The 17585-nt window shown below is 35.3% G+C and overlaps 1 long non-coding RNA gene across 1 annotated transcript in view; it reads left to right on the top strand.

Annotated features, from left to right (window-relative positions):
- The first annotated feature begins 433 nt into the window (after positions 1-433).
- Positions 434-17585, top strand: part of LOC145683482 (uncharacterized) — a 106593-nt gene continuing 89441 nt past the window's right edge. The window contains exon 1 of the long non-coding RNA XR_014131120.1: positions 434-482. This is a non-coding gene — a long non-coding RNA (uncharacterized LOC145683482). The remainder of the gene's footprint in view (positions 483-17585) is intronic.

The following is a 17585-nucleotide window of genomic DNA, read 5'->3' as shown; positions in this document are numbered from 1 at the left end:
TTTATATTTTCCGCCGCCAAAATTCTTTGCTTTGATTGGACTTACTTCTGACGCTCTTGTATTAAGGCGCGTCTCTTGTCATTCTTTACCTGGAAAAGCATTAAGCAACACCGCGCTAGTTTTGCTCCGGATATATATTGGGATTTTCAACGGGAATGCAGTAGTAGAAGGTAAAAACAGTCTTAATTAATAAGTAGATCCGTTCGGAGCATATAGAGTCCCAAGAATATTGGATTTCCATTTTAAAACTGTCAGAAAATCAGTAATATGGACTTCAACCCAAGCGACGTCATGTTCGTAAATGTTAATAGTGAGGGACAGGATTCATCGTAGTGTGTGATCTTTTTCAAAACAGTTTGAAGAGTGTTTGCCCTTGATAACTCCCGTTATCCTCAAAAGTTTCCTGTTAGGTTGCGATAAGCCTGTCCTAATATAGCTTTTGTCTGTATATGTAGTAAATGTGATTTTTTTGTGACATGACGGTAGGTGTAGTTTTCTTTGTGATTGAATTTATTATTACAATGTCAGTGTAACTTAGAACAGGGACTCTCTCTCTTATTCCTGAGTTGATCACAGCTTCTAATACATTGTGGGCCAAATAAAGAATCAAAACGTGTTCTTTTCTTCAGGAAAGGTCCCTTACCATTAGTAGTTTCAATATGTCCCTTCTGGGGCATTGAAAATAATTCTGCAATCAGAAAACCATGATGTAGGAGATCTATTGGGCTCTGATTATTCCTTCTCTTTTCCATAGTTCATAGAGCCGGTTTAAGAGGGTGAAATTTAGTGATTTGTTTGATTTATGTATAGTCGAGTGGTGTGATAATATGATTTAATATGTGTAGTAATATGTATTATAATTTGCTTTCTTAGTTCATGTGGGATATAGTATGTATGTGTGAGTACTTTAGTACTTTGATAGTAGAAGTGATGTGTGAGTGAAGGTATAATTCATTTCCTTACGGACAGTCTATTGTAGAATTAGTCACCTTTTGTGGTCAGTTTAAATGGATAAATCAACTTGCCACGCAAATTCGTAGTAATCCTGTACCGTAATTACGTAGTAGATTACTTATAATTAGTGATGACAGAATACAAAGTTTATTTAATAGTGCAAAGTTAGTTATCGTATTATCAATGCCATCTCGTGTCAGGTTGAGAACTATTCGCCGCTAGGTTTTTCTTATTCCAAGACTTAACGATCTGGTCAACATGAAAATTACCCTTCTTTTGCAATTATTGATGCCTAAATATTAGTACTGGGCCATATGAATAGGTATTTAGGCTAATTACTTTATAAATTAACTTTCCTGAAAAGCACATTCAGTTACATAGTCCAGTAATCAAATTATTAATAATAGTAAACTTTGCTTTTTCCCCTTAATCTAAAGTTTGTATATATGACATTTTCTGTTGTCAGGCTGCAGTTTCAAATTCTCTCTCTCCGTTCCTTTCTGTGAACGATCGCATTGTTGACATTTTCTGAAAATATAATTGTATGTAGTTAATAATTTTGAACTTCCGTTGCATACAAAATCATTCGAAGCTTTAAAGTGAAACATACTATAATTTGCATTGAAAATATATAATGTCAGTTCATACAAGCTCACGCGTATTGATTAGTGTACTATAATAATTTGTTGATTCTAATATATAATAAGGCTGCTTTGTACAATCTTGGGCGTAATGGTAAAGTATAGGGTATCTAAAATAAATCGACGTTATAAGAAAATGAATAAATATATAAGTGAGAAGTGATAATATTAATTGTATATATATATGTATAATGTAGTGAGAGTGAATAAATAATAGGACAACCATGCATATATGTGCCCAGTTGTGAATTTTGCTACAAGGTATTGATTGTATTTAATAATAACAAATATATTAGCACACTAACCATTGCGTTAGAATATTGTGTGAGGAGAGTGTATCATGGAAAAATGATTGATTATATTTTCACTTCGTGGCTTGACATTTAATCGTAATCGGACATTCTAAATAATCACCCAGGCTGACGATACAAATGGTAGCCATGTAGCAAATGATTCCGGATATTTTTTCAGTTAATCACAGAACAGAATAACTGTTTGCAGAATTGATACAATTTAAATAAATGCGTTCGTGTTTATATTCGATAAACTACTCTGCAAAGTTGAATTTTTTCCCACGTCACCTGATTAAATTAACTTCATTGCTGTTCGCAGAGGTGACGAGGGAATAGAGTTGAATAATATAGAAAATTTATTACAGTAGAGTCTCGTTAAACAGTAGCAGGACGTCCAAAATCCCCAATGTCCATGAATTTTCATTTTTTCTACTTCTAGTAGATATAGTGTTTTGAAATTAGTTGATGCCTCAAGGTTAGCACCCTTTCGGATTTGGGAGCTATTAGTAAGATTTGGTAGACAACTTACTAGTATAAAACTTATTTTTTAAATTTTGGCAAATTCCTGTTAGGATTTTTTTATTTGTTGACTTTAGTCTAGTATCCATACTTTACTCGTAACTCTTCTCAGTTTATGAGGGGTCGGGTAATTTTTTCTTAGAAATTCTAAATTAAGAGACTACACCAACCTTCCGGCTGGACCGGCCGTAATCTGAGTGAATTGGTACCGGAAACGGTTAATAGTCAATCATTCCACAGGGCTTATTCTTTGTGAGATGGTTGCCTAGAAGGCATGGACTTGTACTTAGGCACTCAGAGACCCCGGTGGGCCGCGTATTTTAGTAGGCTATCTGTTTTGGCACATATGAAAGTATATTTGGCTGTGGATTGTTGTATGTCGAAATTCGACCACTTATCTCTGTAGTTTTAGTGTTGTAGCCTATTCCTTTGGCGCGCCACTCTTTCTTTTACTTCTCTATCTATCCCTCTATTCTCTTCTTTGAGATTTTTTAAAATTTTTCAACCTCCCCCAAGTTTGAACTTGACAAATATCAACTGTTTAACGTATATCTTTTGAACCTGAATCAACTGAGATGTCGCAAGACACGATTCGTGGAGCTATCCGTTAATATTGAATATTAAGGGACGTTTTTCCATCATATTTCGACTCACTGCAATAGTGAGCGATGGTTCAGTATACGATTAAATTTTATTATTTTTATTATCATTGGAATTCTCACCGTTCGGAAATCTCCGTTGTATTATCAGTAATTTCTACTTTTGTTTCCATTGGTAACAATAAACGTGAATGTTGTTATAGTTGTTTGGGCCCAAAAGTAGTATTAACATTTTAGAATCATATATTTATACATATTCTGCGTTTATGTGCCTGCCATGCAAATTAAATGTCTACTAGTCTAAATAAAATGCTTGAGAATATTAATTTTATCATTATGTGCGGTCAGTTAATTAAATTTGTGATATCTTCGTAATTTCTTATGTGAAGTGTTGCAACCTAAAAATTTAATTTGTCGAGGTTATTAATTGGAAAGTTTAAATAATTATTGAGTATATATATATATTAAGATATAAATATGTGTGGAATATGAATATGATATTAAAATAAAATGTATAATGTTGAATTAAAAATGAAATCTTTCAGTTCTACGTCCCACGATTATGCCGATTAGGCTAAATAAGGCGGTGATGATGAGGGATGATGAAATGGTGGAATGAAGAAAGTGTGAGGAAGCAGAACCCCGAGAAAACCCACGAGCACGGTGTTTGTCCACCACAAAGTCCACACGGCGCGAGCTGGGATCGAACCAGGGACCCCAAGCACCGGAGGTGAACACTCTACCGCTTAGCCACCACGCCTCCTAATGTTGAATTGAGTAAACAAATATATGTAAAGGGTCTTAGTACCTACCCCGAACGGTTCTTGGTTGCCATAGTTCCGAAATATCCGATAAATGTAAAATGTAAATGTTAGAAAATATTGCCGCATGTTAGATATTTCCTCTAATCTTTGTAATAACATATGTAACAGTTAACATCGTCTGTATTACAGTAACCGCATGTAGCATGGGATTAAGGCAGGTCATCGTAACCCTAATGTATTACTAAATCTACCTTCAAGTTAGTAAACTGAAATCCTTCTGTAAAATTATGTTTTGATTCCATCCCTCCTATACGAATCCTCAAACTTGACCAGTGTTCCCACTTCAGTAGTCGTGTTCTCAATACAAACGAAAATCCTTCTGGACTTGGAAACCTCTCATTCCTCTATACCTTGTGTGAATCTTACGATAAATATGTGCATCTGGTAATACAAGGAGATATTGACTGAAAGATAGTCAGTAAATGGAATAATAAATGGCATGACTGAATAAGTAACATAGTCAGCGTGATATTACTGACAAAACTTTGCTCTCTTAATCCCAGATATGGAAGAAATGTGTCGATAAATACTGCTACGAACCTAATATGTGTCGGTTACAATTAGTAAACATAAGCTCATGAGTACATATGAAAATGAAATGAAGTTAAATGCATGGACACCAGAAAGGGTGCTTTAAGAATATGTGTGATATTATAGCTCCTTTAAAGGTACGAGAGAGAACTCGTAGAATTAATTAAAATTCTTTATATATGAGAAAGGACTCATTATAACCCTTATTTCAATTTTTTTTACTCAAAATATTGTAAAACGTAACGATATTTACGGACTTATATTTTACCAGCAGTTAACTATATATATCCAGGGCCGGATTTAGGGGGTGCACCGGAGCACGTGCACTCCCTTCGTTCCGAATATACACTATCTAAAGTGAGAAACTGGTAGTGGATATAGCAATAATTTCCTAAAATTTCATGTCATGTTTCCGTTTCGTGCTTAAAAGAAAGCGGTTTTCCTAATTACAATAGTTTAAGTCAGTTAATCATACACATCACAGATGCCTAAAGGCATTTAAAAAAATAAATTTGATTCAAATGTACTGATAGTTATTGGCGCACCCCCCTCAGAAAATCCTGGATCCGGTCCTGTACATATATTGTAGTTAGACGGTTTCTATTAAACTATTTTCACCCGTGTCGATACGCTGTCCTGTATGTATGTAAGTGTGAGTGAATGAATGACAAATTTAGCATTTTAAGTGGTAGCATTTAATATTGATTTACAATGATAGTGTTTATAATAAGTGTGTAATAGCATGGTATATGTACTAGTGTATGAAGGAAGTCATGAAAGATAATTAATTCTAAATTAGTTTAATTCGGCTCTAGAAGGAAAGCTAAAATAACAAGATGAGTCTGAATAACGACAGTCTTTTCAGGAATCTCAAAACTTCTACTTGTGAAAAATAAGTACATCACTGTGATTATTTTTTTCTTTTCTAGTTCAAATTTGTGTTTGATCTCTACCATGCATGTTCAGATATTAGATAAAAGGTTATTTAACGTTTGGAAATAACAAGCAAACGATTAAATTAAAACTTCTCGTCACCTGTGCTGGGTTAGGGCAACTCCCACTCGTGCAGTTCCCTGGATCCAGGTCGAGGTAGTTTGAGGGAACATGTGTCTTATCGGATCACTCCCTTGATCCTCAAATAATAACATTCAAGTATGAATCACCTTTTTTTTTTAAAAAAAAAAAAAAAGTTCCTTTACCATTCTTGTATTCTTTCTTCTTGTTACGCTATGTAGTTTTGTTGGAAGTGCAGAAGTTTCATTTCATTATCTTCAAAAAGGTTGACTCAAGTTGTTATGACTAGCATGATAATCGTGAAGGAACTTAAACAAGGTTGCCAACTCAATTTTCTATATATTACAAATTAGGGTGAATACGATCACATCTAGTTAGGGAGAACAGGGTTATACTTTTTGATTAAGGAGCCGCGATGGCTCAGTGGCAGAACGTTCACCTCCAGTATGTAGGGTCCCTGGTTCGATCCCAGCTCGCGCCAAGTGGTGAACAAACACTGTGTACATCGGTTTTCTCGGGGTTCTCCCGTTTACTCCCATTTTTTCAATTCCACCATTTCATTCATTCTCACCATCACCGTCTCCTTTAGCCTACCCTATATAACATTGGAAAGTAAAACTCAAATATTTTTCCCACTTTAATTTTGTACGAATGCATGCATCAACAACACCCCACCCATTAATCCTATTTATCGTCTTATACATAATGGTGATATAAGAATTCGATATTTTTTGTCTCTTTCTTATTTCAAATGGGAAAATATGTACGTTAAACACAGATGACGTACAAGAAGCAGTGCAAGTTTTTGTCTTTTTGCACAATTGAAATATGTAATAAGGAAGCAGAATTTAACGCTAACAACTCAAGGCATGCAGAGAAAGAAACATCAACAACCATATCTGTGAAAAAAAGAGTTGATTGTATGTCTATGTCTAATGAGGCAAGCGTTTCTCTCCATGATTTAATACCAACTCCCAAAAAGATTGTTAAAAATGTATCCAGTAAATCTAGACCTAAGCAGTGTGCTCAGCTACTAACACCTCCGGAATCTGTTCGCAAAACATTATTGAAAAGGGATCGGCAACGTAAAAAGTCAGTAGTAGGTTCAGAAGACCTGGCGGAAGAAAAAGCTTATGATGAAAATGAAGTAACAAAAATACAAATAAAAATGTAATGATCGTGTGTTGGTTTTGCTGCATTTTCTATTACTACCCTTTGTTTTCATCCTTTGGATACTGGATACGTTGCTACAAATACAAAGCGTGGTATCATACGCGATGTATCGAAGGAGAACATAGGAAAATGTTTATTTGTGAACGTTGTCTCAGCAATCCAGCAACAGAACAAAATAAAAGTTCAAAATGAAAAAGTTTACTGTTTTCTGTAATGCAAAGTGAAGTTTTGTTTTTATGTACTCCTTTCGTATACGATAGGCTAGGCCTACAGACAAGGGTTAATTAACGATTTTTTGCTGATTAAACAAAACAGAGTGTCCGTCTTATTATTAACAGACTGTTCAAGAATTTTTTGTTGTAATGTGATTATTGTAATACAAAAAGAAGCTATTAGAGACTACTTACTTGTGTTTTCTTAAAATATGTTATAGAGAAACTTGTTCCCACATATATATAACTATTTGAATTTATGACCACGTAAATCTACTGCTTACACCATTTATAAGTCTGAAATATTATGTATACGAATTGTACTCTATGTTTTAGTATGACTTTAGAATTGAGTGTGGTTTCAATTCATTTAATACATGTGGCCCTATTCACCCAGATATGTTAGGATGAATAGGGCCATTCGAGGCGAGTATATATATATATGTAGTAGATATATGGTATATATGGTATATATGAACTTTGTAGTAGATATATGGTATATTATAATTCTGTAAAAAGTGTTTTAATAAGGCACTAATTACAGCAGTACAAGGTAATTTTCTTGAAAGTGGCACTATTCACCCCAATATATATAGTTTCAGCGATATTAATATAGAATTGATACTCGTTAAATAGGAACAATATTTTCACATTTTCAAATTATATTTTATTTCGTCCCACCTCTTTTCATGTTTCATTTTCTTTTCTAGTCATTCCGTTCATTTTCTCCTTTCTTTTCATTCGACGTTTTTACTGTACAGTACATTCAATTTGCTTTTATTATGTTCTCACTCGTTTTTGTTTTATTTATTTCCTTCCTTTTATTAGCTTTCAGTTCAGTTCTTTCCCTTTCTTCTCTGCCCGTTCTAATTTTAATTTGTTTCATTTCCTATTCTATCATATTATGTTCTATTCTATTTTCTATTGTATCTTCTTTTTCTATCCTATCTTATGCTTTAATTTTATTTCCTTGTCAGTTCATTTCTTGCAATTTATTCAACTTCTTTTATTCTTTTCTCTTCACTTTCATTCAATTTAATTTCTGTCCTTTTTTCTTATTCCATTCCTTTCGTCTTCTACTCTTTGTTTATTTTATTTTGCATTTGTTCCATTTCTCTACTTAGTTTCCTTCGTTTCAATTAGATTTCATACTTTCCCTTCATTTTCCTTTTCATTTATTTATTTTATTTTCTTATATTTCCTTTCCACTCTAGAACCTCCCTCTTGGTCTACTGACTAACATGATTTACTTCGGTTCACATGGCCCCAGATTCGATTCCTTGTGGGGGTATAGTTGAACGACCAAACTGGTTCGAATTCGACTATAATCAGTAGGTCCACGTCTCCTCTAGCTTAGCAGACATAACCGTAGGACGTTAAACTAAATTAAACCAAAAATTTCTTTCTATTATATTTTTTCTACTCTTTCTTTCCATTTGGTTTATGGAAACAAAATATCTTTTGTAATTCCTAATAACATATATGACATTTTTAAAATTACAATCCCATTAATGGAAATATAATATCATGTTTCCTGTTTTCATTATTGTAGTGAAAAATATATTAAAAGAAAAGAAGCAACATAGGATTAAACACCACTGAACCGTTTGAATCTAATCAATGTGCAGCAGAGGAACACATAAAATTAAATTTACAGTTGCTATATATTTTTTAAAAAATAGAATTTAATCTTAAAAATTCTACTTAGTTTCAAAACCTTTCATGTTTTTTTTTTTCCGAAGATGTACATAAAGAGAGAAATTTATCCTATGTATTTTTTTTCTAAAAAAAAAATATTATCCTTATGATGTGTTCTATTTCAGCTTCAAACAAATAATGGGATAGAGTATGTGTAAAGAGCAAACATGATCCGCACGGTTACACTATATAATTTCATTTTTCTATTTGAAGCTAGAAGTCACATCCCGAGTGTATAATATGAACTCCAGATTAGAAAGAGCTGAGTTTCCTTTATACTTTTTTTTTCATTCACATGATGAAAGCTTTATCCATATCATAAGCGTATTTTATATAGATAGATAGAGAGATAATTTTTCAGTGACATGAAAGGAAATTTCACAAAGCTCTCTTTTTTTAAAAAAAACGAAAAGAAAAAAGCAAAAAGGCCTCACTCTCTTTTAATTTTAACAAAAAAAAATTTAGGGAATTACTTTTTCATCTCAGATTAATTGAACTGCACGGACTAAATGTAAGATCGTAACCTGGGCGATGGATGCGCATTATAATTTATTCTTTATTCTCAAAGGGCTTTTTCCTTTTTATATATTGATTTGATAAAGAAGCACTTAATTCTCCCAAATTTAATTTAATATCTCTTCTTTTTTTTTTTAAATATTATTATTATTGTGACTTGGTGTCAGAGAAGGAAGATGAGAAAATAAAATCATTTAAAAAGAAATCCGTTTAAAGGTGTGGGAAAGAAAAATAAGCTACTTTTAATTAGGGTTAAGGGTCTTAAAAATTTAAAAGGAATTAAATCAGATGGTTAACATTCAAATGGCAATATTTACAGTTCTTAAAAATTCCTTCTAAACCTGGTGCGTATTCTAACTCAGCGTTTCTCAACCTTTTTTTTTTTCCTTCGGGCACACCAAAGTACGTTTCAAACTTTCGCGACACCCCTGCATGTGATTTTTTTTCCTAGATGCAAAAAAAAAAAAAAAAAAAAGCAAACACATAAAAATGCATACAATACTTTTTTAAAATTATGGAATGACTATGAGATACAAATCTCACAGGCAAATTACGCAAGACTCTTGAATACCTAGGAAGAAATATATTAACAAAGAAGCAACTTATGACTCTTAGGCAGAAATATGAGAAAGAAATATTAGAGAAGATGATAGAAGACATTATAAAACTAGCGACACATCTGACATGTATTCGAGATACACTAATGTGTCGCGACACAGCCGTTGAGAAACGCTGTTCCACATCACAAAACAGGGGTCAGCTAAATCAAGATCGGTTCGGAAAGTAATGAAATTAACGTCATAAAATTTCTTTGTTTATAAAAATGTGCTTGGATAGGCTTAGCATTCCTTGAAATAATATCCTTAAGTATAGATAAACCGTTGCCAGTGGTTCTGCGTTAGGTAGTAGCTTGCTTGAACATCTTTAATGAGGATTTCTTTCAAAGTACTCAACACGGCAGCTTGCACATTTTCGACAATCTCAAAATGGTGTCCTGTTTGATTTGAGCGGCAGAAACAAAAAAGTCAGCTGCAGCGATGTTCGGAAATGAAATGAAATAAAATCTTTGAGTTTTACGTCCCACGATTATGCCGGGTAGGTCAATGGAGATAAGACGGTGATGATGAGAAATGAATTAAATGGTGGAATGAAGAAAGTGCAAGGAAACAAAAGAAGCCCAAGGAAACCCACGTACACGGTGTTTGTCCACCACAACTTTCGTTTGGCGCGAGACTCGGCTAAGTTCAGGCTGCAAGGAAGTTACGCAGTTGTTACCTTCCTTTATTTCATCAGTAACTCCGTCACATTCAACCACACAATCGCTTTTCTCAGCCAGAGATTCGTACAGTAAAATGTATTCGTTTCGTTGTTTCATTTATTCACCTCACTCTATTTAATGATCTTTTATGTTCTGATAGCGTATGGCGTTTTGCCTATTCTGACATGTTTATGGCCCTAATCAGTATTTAAAATAGATGTTTTACATCGGATTATAATATAAACATAGCGAAGAATTATGTATAACGAGAGTTCTTCGTTAGCATGGTCGCACCGAATTGGGTGGCTGCACAGGGGCACAAAACGGTTAATTCCACAGATTATTATATAATAACCTCCTAGAATCTTAAACTATTGATTATATAGTTTATAATAAACATATTGAGCGAAAGTTTATCATTCAACTGAACTCAGAGTCTGAGTGCGTAATCTACAGGGTGGTCCGGAAGTGGGCGTACCCCCACTTTAGTTTCAGCAATATAGTGTTAGTTATGGTAGAATGGCTGTACACAGTTACCTTGAAGTCTGAAGAGTCTTAAGAGTCATAAACATTGGTATAATCACCATCCATGCCGTAACACAGCTGAATTCTGCGCCGAGTTCTCGCAATGTCTTGCGGAGATACTCCGGAGTCACGAGGGTCAGGCACGTAGCCAAGGGGTGGGTCCGGGGGGTCCGGACCCCCCCTTCGAAACCAGAAATAAAAAAAATAAGGAAGAACGAAACAAAAAGAAACAAGAAATAGGAAGAATCAGCGTTAAAAATAAAGATAAAAATAAAGCTAAAATAAAAATAAATTTTTATCATCGCTTCCCTGTACTATCAAACGTTATTTCAGAAAAGGGTTTTCTACTGCTCCTTTAACTTATCATTTGGAACAGACAGTAATTGACGGAATAATAAAAACAAAAAAGTTATGTGGAAAGCAAGTCCTGTTAACATTTGATTCAACAGAGAAAGGAACGCAGATATAAAATATTTTACAAGACATTATTGGATACGTACTTTTTTTTTTTTTTTTTTTTAATAGTTGAGGTCATAATGAAAGGAAAATTGTTATATTTGGATGAACAGAAGAAGGAACGTAGGTATTGTAATTTTTTAAAAACATATTTTTATAAATATTCTTTTATTCGAGATTTCTTCATAGTTTGTTACTAAAATACTTACTAACATGCATGGGTGCCGATCCTGAGGGGCCGGCCCCCCAAGGGTCATGTGGGCCCCCTTGTTGTATTTATAAATATACAATATATTGGCATATTTGAATGCAATTTCTCTTAAAATCCTCATATATGCCTTCTGAATCTGAATGGACCCCCGAAATTTACAGAGAAATCGGCGCCCTTGCTAATATGTCCTAATTTTAAAGTCTTAACAAACCAATATATATTGCTAGTAAAATAGTTTAAATTGATCAAGCCCCTGGTGTGATAACCACAATATTTCATATCAAACTCCCCCCCCCCCTCATCACGAAATCCTGACTAAACGAACCAATATATATTACCAGTAAAATAGTTTAGAATAATCGAACTCTGGTGTGATAACCACAGTATTTCATGTCTCGGACCCCCCCTATTACGAAATCCTGGCTACGTGCCTGCGAGGGTGAAGGCATGTTCAACAGCTGCTCGTAATTCCTTCATCGTGTGATATTGAGTGTTTCTTACTTGTTGCTTTATGAAACCCCAGAGATCTGGTGTCGTCAGATCGGGACTTCTTGGAGGCCTGGCAGAGGGAGCTTGTGAAGGTGCACAACCTCTTTTAATCCAGGGGCCAGTATACGCCTGATTCAGGTAATTGCGCACGTGAATCGCTAAGTGCGCTGGTGCTCCATCCTGCTGTATCACAACGGTGTTTTTGATACTATTCTTCCAGTTGAGGAACCAACCACTTATTAAGAATTTCCAGGTAGTAAGAATGTCCATTAACATTGTCTTCCAAGAACTAAGACCCAAAAATGTGTGTTGTACTCATTCCAGCCCATATCATCACGTGTGGTGAGTTTCTCCCTACCTCTTTGTAAAACCGGAGGTTTTTCTTACCCCACATCACAACGTTCTGAGAATGCATACTCCGATACATAGCACACTCATCTGTGAAGAGGACTCCACCACGGGATCGTTTGGAAGAGAACACCTTAAGGAGAGTTTTGCATGCCTCTTTCCGCGCATCCATGTCGGCGTCACTCACTTCATTCACATGCATAGGAGCTAAACCTTCAATTTTAGATTTTCCTTTAATTGCCTCATCATGGTGATCCGAGAAAGACCAAGCTTCTAAGACCTTTTACGTGTTGATTTTGAAGGCGCCTGCTGCACTGATGCTTCCAATTCACAGCACGTTTCCCTCCGTTTTATCGGTCGACCGCCTTGAGGAAGGTCTTTCACACTTCCCGTAGCAAATGCACGTATTCCGCACCCAAACATTGTTGTTTTTCTTAATGGATTAATACCAAAGCGGTCTCAAAATTTCACTTTAACACTTTCGATGGTGTCACCTGTGTAACTCCTATCGTGAAGCCAAACCGCAACAATTAATCTTTGTCCAATGCTATATGGACTTTGATCACAAACTGATGATTATTCCAATTTCACTGCAAATAACTGTTATTAAGCAGAAAACAAATGAATATGGATAGCAATGTTGCCAGAATAATGCCAAGCAATGTTACCACACAAATGTGGGGAAAACTTAAAACTGTCAGAAAACACCAATTAGCGGTACGTCCACTAACGGACCACGCTGTATATTATAAAATTGAAAGTGACTATGTTTGTGACTCTAAATCTCTTGAACTGTCCGACCGACCTCGATCAAATTTTTAATGTAAATGGGGTTCTGGCCTGAAAATGATTTTATGTATTCACTTTGACGGTAGAATTCAGGGACGGGGAGGGGAGAGATATAACAATTTTAATAAAACTTAATAACTCTTGAACCACGCGACCAATTTCAGTAAAATTTTCAACATAGATGAAGTTCGGGCCTGGGATGGCTTTTATCATATCACTTTGACGGTGAAACTTAGGGGAAGAGGAGAGACATTTAAAACTGATCGAAAATGACCGATATTAGTGTCGAATATGTAGTTATCGGGGTCACTGAGACGAACAGTGATACTTCCGATGCCGTTTAAATCCATGCAACTAAAAACAAAAATAGCATATTTCACGGGTACCAAGCACGTGAAATAAGGAGTTGTGCATTTATTTTTTTTTTATTTTAACCCAGCGAAGCAGGTAATGGATGCTAGTGTATAATAAATAAGTTATTTTTCTGTGTTTGGTGATACAAGTATATGTATCATTACCATTATATTTTATATTGTTCGTTGTAACTAGTTATTCAATGTCGAAACAAGGCAGAGGATAGTCATGGCAGATTAATCTTGCTTACGAGAAAACGTTTTCTCGTCATACCTCGCCTTGATTCTCGAATAATTCTTTCTCTTATCGTCACGTTTCGTAAATTTATGTTAGAAATTTATACCATGATTTTCTTTAAGAAAAATTCATCAAGAAGTTATTAGAATTCTTCCGCGTCATAAGAGGTGCACGAAGAGCGTAATATATTAGGTGTGTTCAAAATGTATCGAACCTCTGGTTGGCAAAAATACATCTACCGATTTGGAAATTCGAAACACTAATTTCCTTCAAAGTAGTCTCCTTCGTAATGTACACACACTCCTCCCAGCGCTCCCGCTGTTGTTGGAAACACTTTTGGAACGCAGTTTTTGGAATGGTGAGCAAACCGTGCCATTGCATTCCGCATGATGTGTTCTCTTGACTCAAATCCGGTCCCTTTTAGTGGCATTTCCAGCTTGGGAAATAACCAAAAGTTACACGGATCCGCGACGGGTCAGTAGGGAGCCTGACGTCACACAGGAATGTTGTGTTTGGCGACGAAAGCCTGAATCAAATTTCGCGGAAATACTCCTCATTATACAAATTCTCGTTCAAAATTGAATATATCGATCCAGTTCATTGGTTTCCACTTGGGTATCGCCAAACCTTTGTCAAAATTTGATGCAATATTGCTGGTCAAAATGTTTCAGTCTTTATATATATATATATATATATATATATATATATATAAACTAAAATCCGACGACCTCTCACTACACGTCTTGATTCGTAGGCTGACCACCAGCGGCTGACACTTTCTGCAAGTGAGAAAAAAATCACTACTACGCATGAGTGTACCGTCTACATCTACACCAAAAAAAAAAAAAAAAAAAATCCCACGCTTCATTGGTTTACACGGAGAAAAGATAAGGTTCGATACTTTTTGAACACACCTCGTAACAACACTTAAATCATATTTAATATTCTAGTTACTATGTAATGACTTGCGTGTCTTTTTTGTAAATGCTCTTCATTCTGTTCGTACAATTAGTGTATCAATTTATAGAATCATGTAACACTAGATGAGTGTTTGAGATCTAAGACTTACGAGAACTGATGGGTGCCCACTTGGTCTCGAAAACGAGACGAGAAATGGGTGCCCACTCGTCTCGATTAGAATAGAAAGGTACTTATCAAACATCGAAAACGAGACGAGTATCCTGGATAGACGAGCAATTTCTAGTTTCATTTGGAAGATTTTGGAAAATTTATTTTGAAAACGAAAATAGATTCTAGTGCACAGAAAATGTTTGTTGTCAGGGTCGCCATCTTGCCTTGTTATGACCCCCATTTGAGAGTATGTAAGTCATAAATGATACTTACAAGTTAACGATGTTGAGTACTTGTGCCGTCTTTACTTTTTAGCTCATTGATTTTTGTATGTGGGATTATTTTTGTATTTTTTTTAAAATGCACTGAAATTTTAGGAATTCGATTTCTAAGCTTTCTTCATCTATGGCCATGTTAACGAGTCACGTATGAGAGATGACGTCATACTACTCGAGGAAAAGGAAGGAAGAAAGGATTGGGGAAGGGAGAAAGCGATCTGGAACCTGTATGTTAGGTACAATCCCAGCATTTGCTTGGTGTGAATGAGAAAATCCCAGGAAACCTTACTCAGGATTGCTGACAGGAAAAGCTTTTACAGTTTTTCGACCGAATGTCACCACTGGGAATCAAACCCGGGACCAGTCGCACCAAAGACAAGAGCGTTAGCGATTACGCTATGAAGAGCCACAAGCGAAATTTTAATGATGTTTTCCGAAACTAATTAAATCTCCCTAGTTTTTTCTTCCAAAATAAATTTGCATTATACTATAGTACGAAAGGTATAACATCGTTGGCTTCCTGCGAAAAGTTGTAGTGACGTTTATGAGAAGTGGTCAGCTTGGTTACTCGTGGCTCGCTGAGTGCAGTAGACGGTTGGTGGTAATTGGCTACCCTCTTTCCACACCCCCAGTGACGAGCAGGTCCAAGCGCGGGAAGCGAACGACGTTATACCTTCTGGACTATAAAATGTTAGGATTAGTGAGCCTTATAAGATAGTAATGTTAGCACATTACTCCATACGATAAATCTTCAACGAAATTGAATTTTCAAATTGTGTTGTTTGTAATAGATAGCCTGAGTGATTGTCCCGGTTGAGTTCGTTATTGGAGCCAATCCGTTAGCACTTTCACGAGTACTGGTGACTTTAACGGAGGCTATGCATACCCCACTTTCTAAACATAGGTAGTAAACTTTATACATCTTGCCGCTAGATGGCAGCAGACATCCTGCAGCAGGTGACATCTACAGGACAAAATCGAAACTTTGTATTGTTCTCTTTGCTGTTTTTAGCAAAGTTTACTAGGACTTACATTAAATTTAATTGTTAATATTAAAACTAACGAAATGTAATTTTCAGGAAGTAAAGGCTATTTATACAGAATTGAAAAAGAAATTAAAATCAAACCGTTAAAACGCGACATCATAGCAAAGAAACCAAGAAAATAATTCCCTTTATAATTCAGTGGGATGAAAAACAAATATGGCACTGGGGTTCAACACTCCTAAGAAAATGCTCTTGAATTTTTCATTTGTATTTGGTGCAAGCTCTCTGGAGAACCTCGACGCCCAAATGGTAGAAGAAGAGGAACGCATTAAGCAAGTAAGTAAGTAAACTTATCCAAGCTTAGCAACAAAAGTATACTTGGAAAAGCCCTATGCAGGAAGTTTTTTTTTTTTCAGATTAAGGTGTATGAAGGTAAATCGAAGGCTATTTCGATAGATTGATGGAGTTTTTTTTTTTTTGCCTGTGTTTTTAAACATTAAGATTATATTAAACGGAACATACCGCTTAAAGTGGAAACGAAGCAATACTTGTTTATTATCTGAATTACCCCTTCGGGAATAGAACCCTGAACACCACTCATAGCAAGAATGACCGTTAACCACTGATCTATCAAAAAAGCACTCGGGGTACATACTTGATTGCCTTGCGTATGTAAGTATAAATAATAGTATATTAAATGATTTACCTATCAAATATACCTTTGTTCTTTCTTATCGGTAAGGTATAAGCAAGTTTTAATACCTTGTACTTTTTGTATCCATGCACTGCAAGAGAACTCATTAGTCAATGCACCCACGAGGATAAAACTGAAAAAAGAGGGCCGTTGCCATAGAAACAAACGTTTCCATAACAACGAATCCTGTCACTGCTTGTCAGTCTAAAACTGTTTGAAGAAAAGAATAAGTCGTAAGTGGGAACCCTTCACCCCTGGTGGGGATGTTCATGAAGCTATCAGCTTATGTCTAATTACGTTGGAATATATTAGCCGTTTCTTAATTTTGAACATACTAGATTCGATCGAAACGAGAAAACCTTTTATCGGACTTCTAAAGAAAATAAAATCAAATACATACATGACCGTGTTTATTACATCTAGGATTCCCAGTCACGACCCCCTTTTCAGTTTTATTAAAAAATAGAAGAAGAAGATGAAGAAAGGAAAAGGAAAATAGAAGAGGAAAGAGGTAAAGTAAGAAGGTGATAAAGAGGAAGCTGTTACTGAATATTTTGAAAAATATGGTAAAGAAAAGTGAATAATTATCGAATTCCAATAGCTATTGGGTTAATATTTGGTATTCAGGTGATTAAGGGTAGACACATGTTAACCCATACATCCCCGATCTAGATCCATTTAACCCCAACTACCAAATTATCCCGATCTAGATCCGAGATAGATGAGAAAGTTTAAGTTTACAGTTTATTCAATATTTCCAGAAGTTCTAGACTAATATCCAATACTTGAAAAATAAAGGACGAAGTTGATGGCATGTTAGAATCGACCACAAAGAAAAAAAAAATCAGAGTATTACATATTCGTAGAAGATTTTGACTTTCACAGTTCTCCCATGCTGATCATTCGTTCAGGCTA

This window comes from Thermobia domestica, chromosome 4 (genome assembly GCF_964235325.1).
Source record: "Thermobia domestica chromosome 4, izTheDome1.hap1.1, whole genome shotgun sequence".
Taxonomy (NCBI): Eukaryota; Metazoa; Arthropoda; class Insecta; order Zygentoma; family Lepismatidae; genus Thermobia; species Thermobia domestica.
Note: the sequence above shows the minus strand (reverse complement) of the source record. Positions and strands in the feature narration are given on the sequence as shown.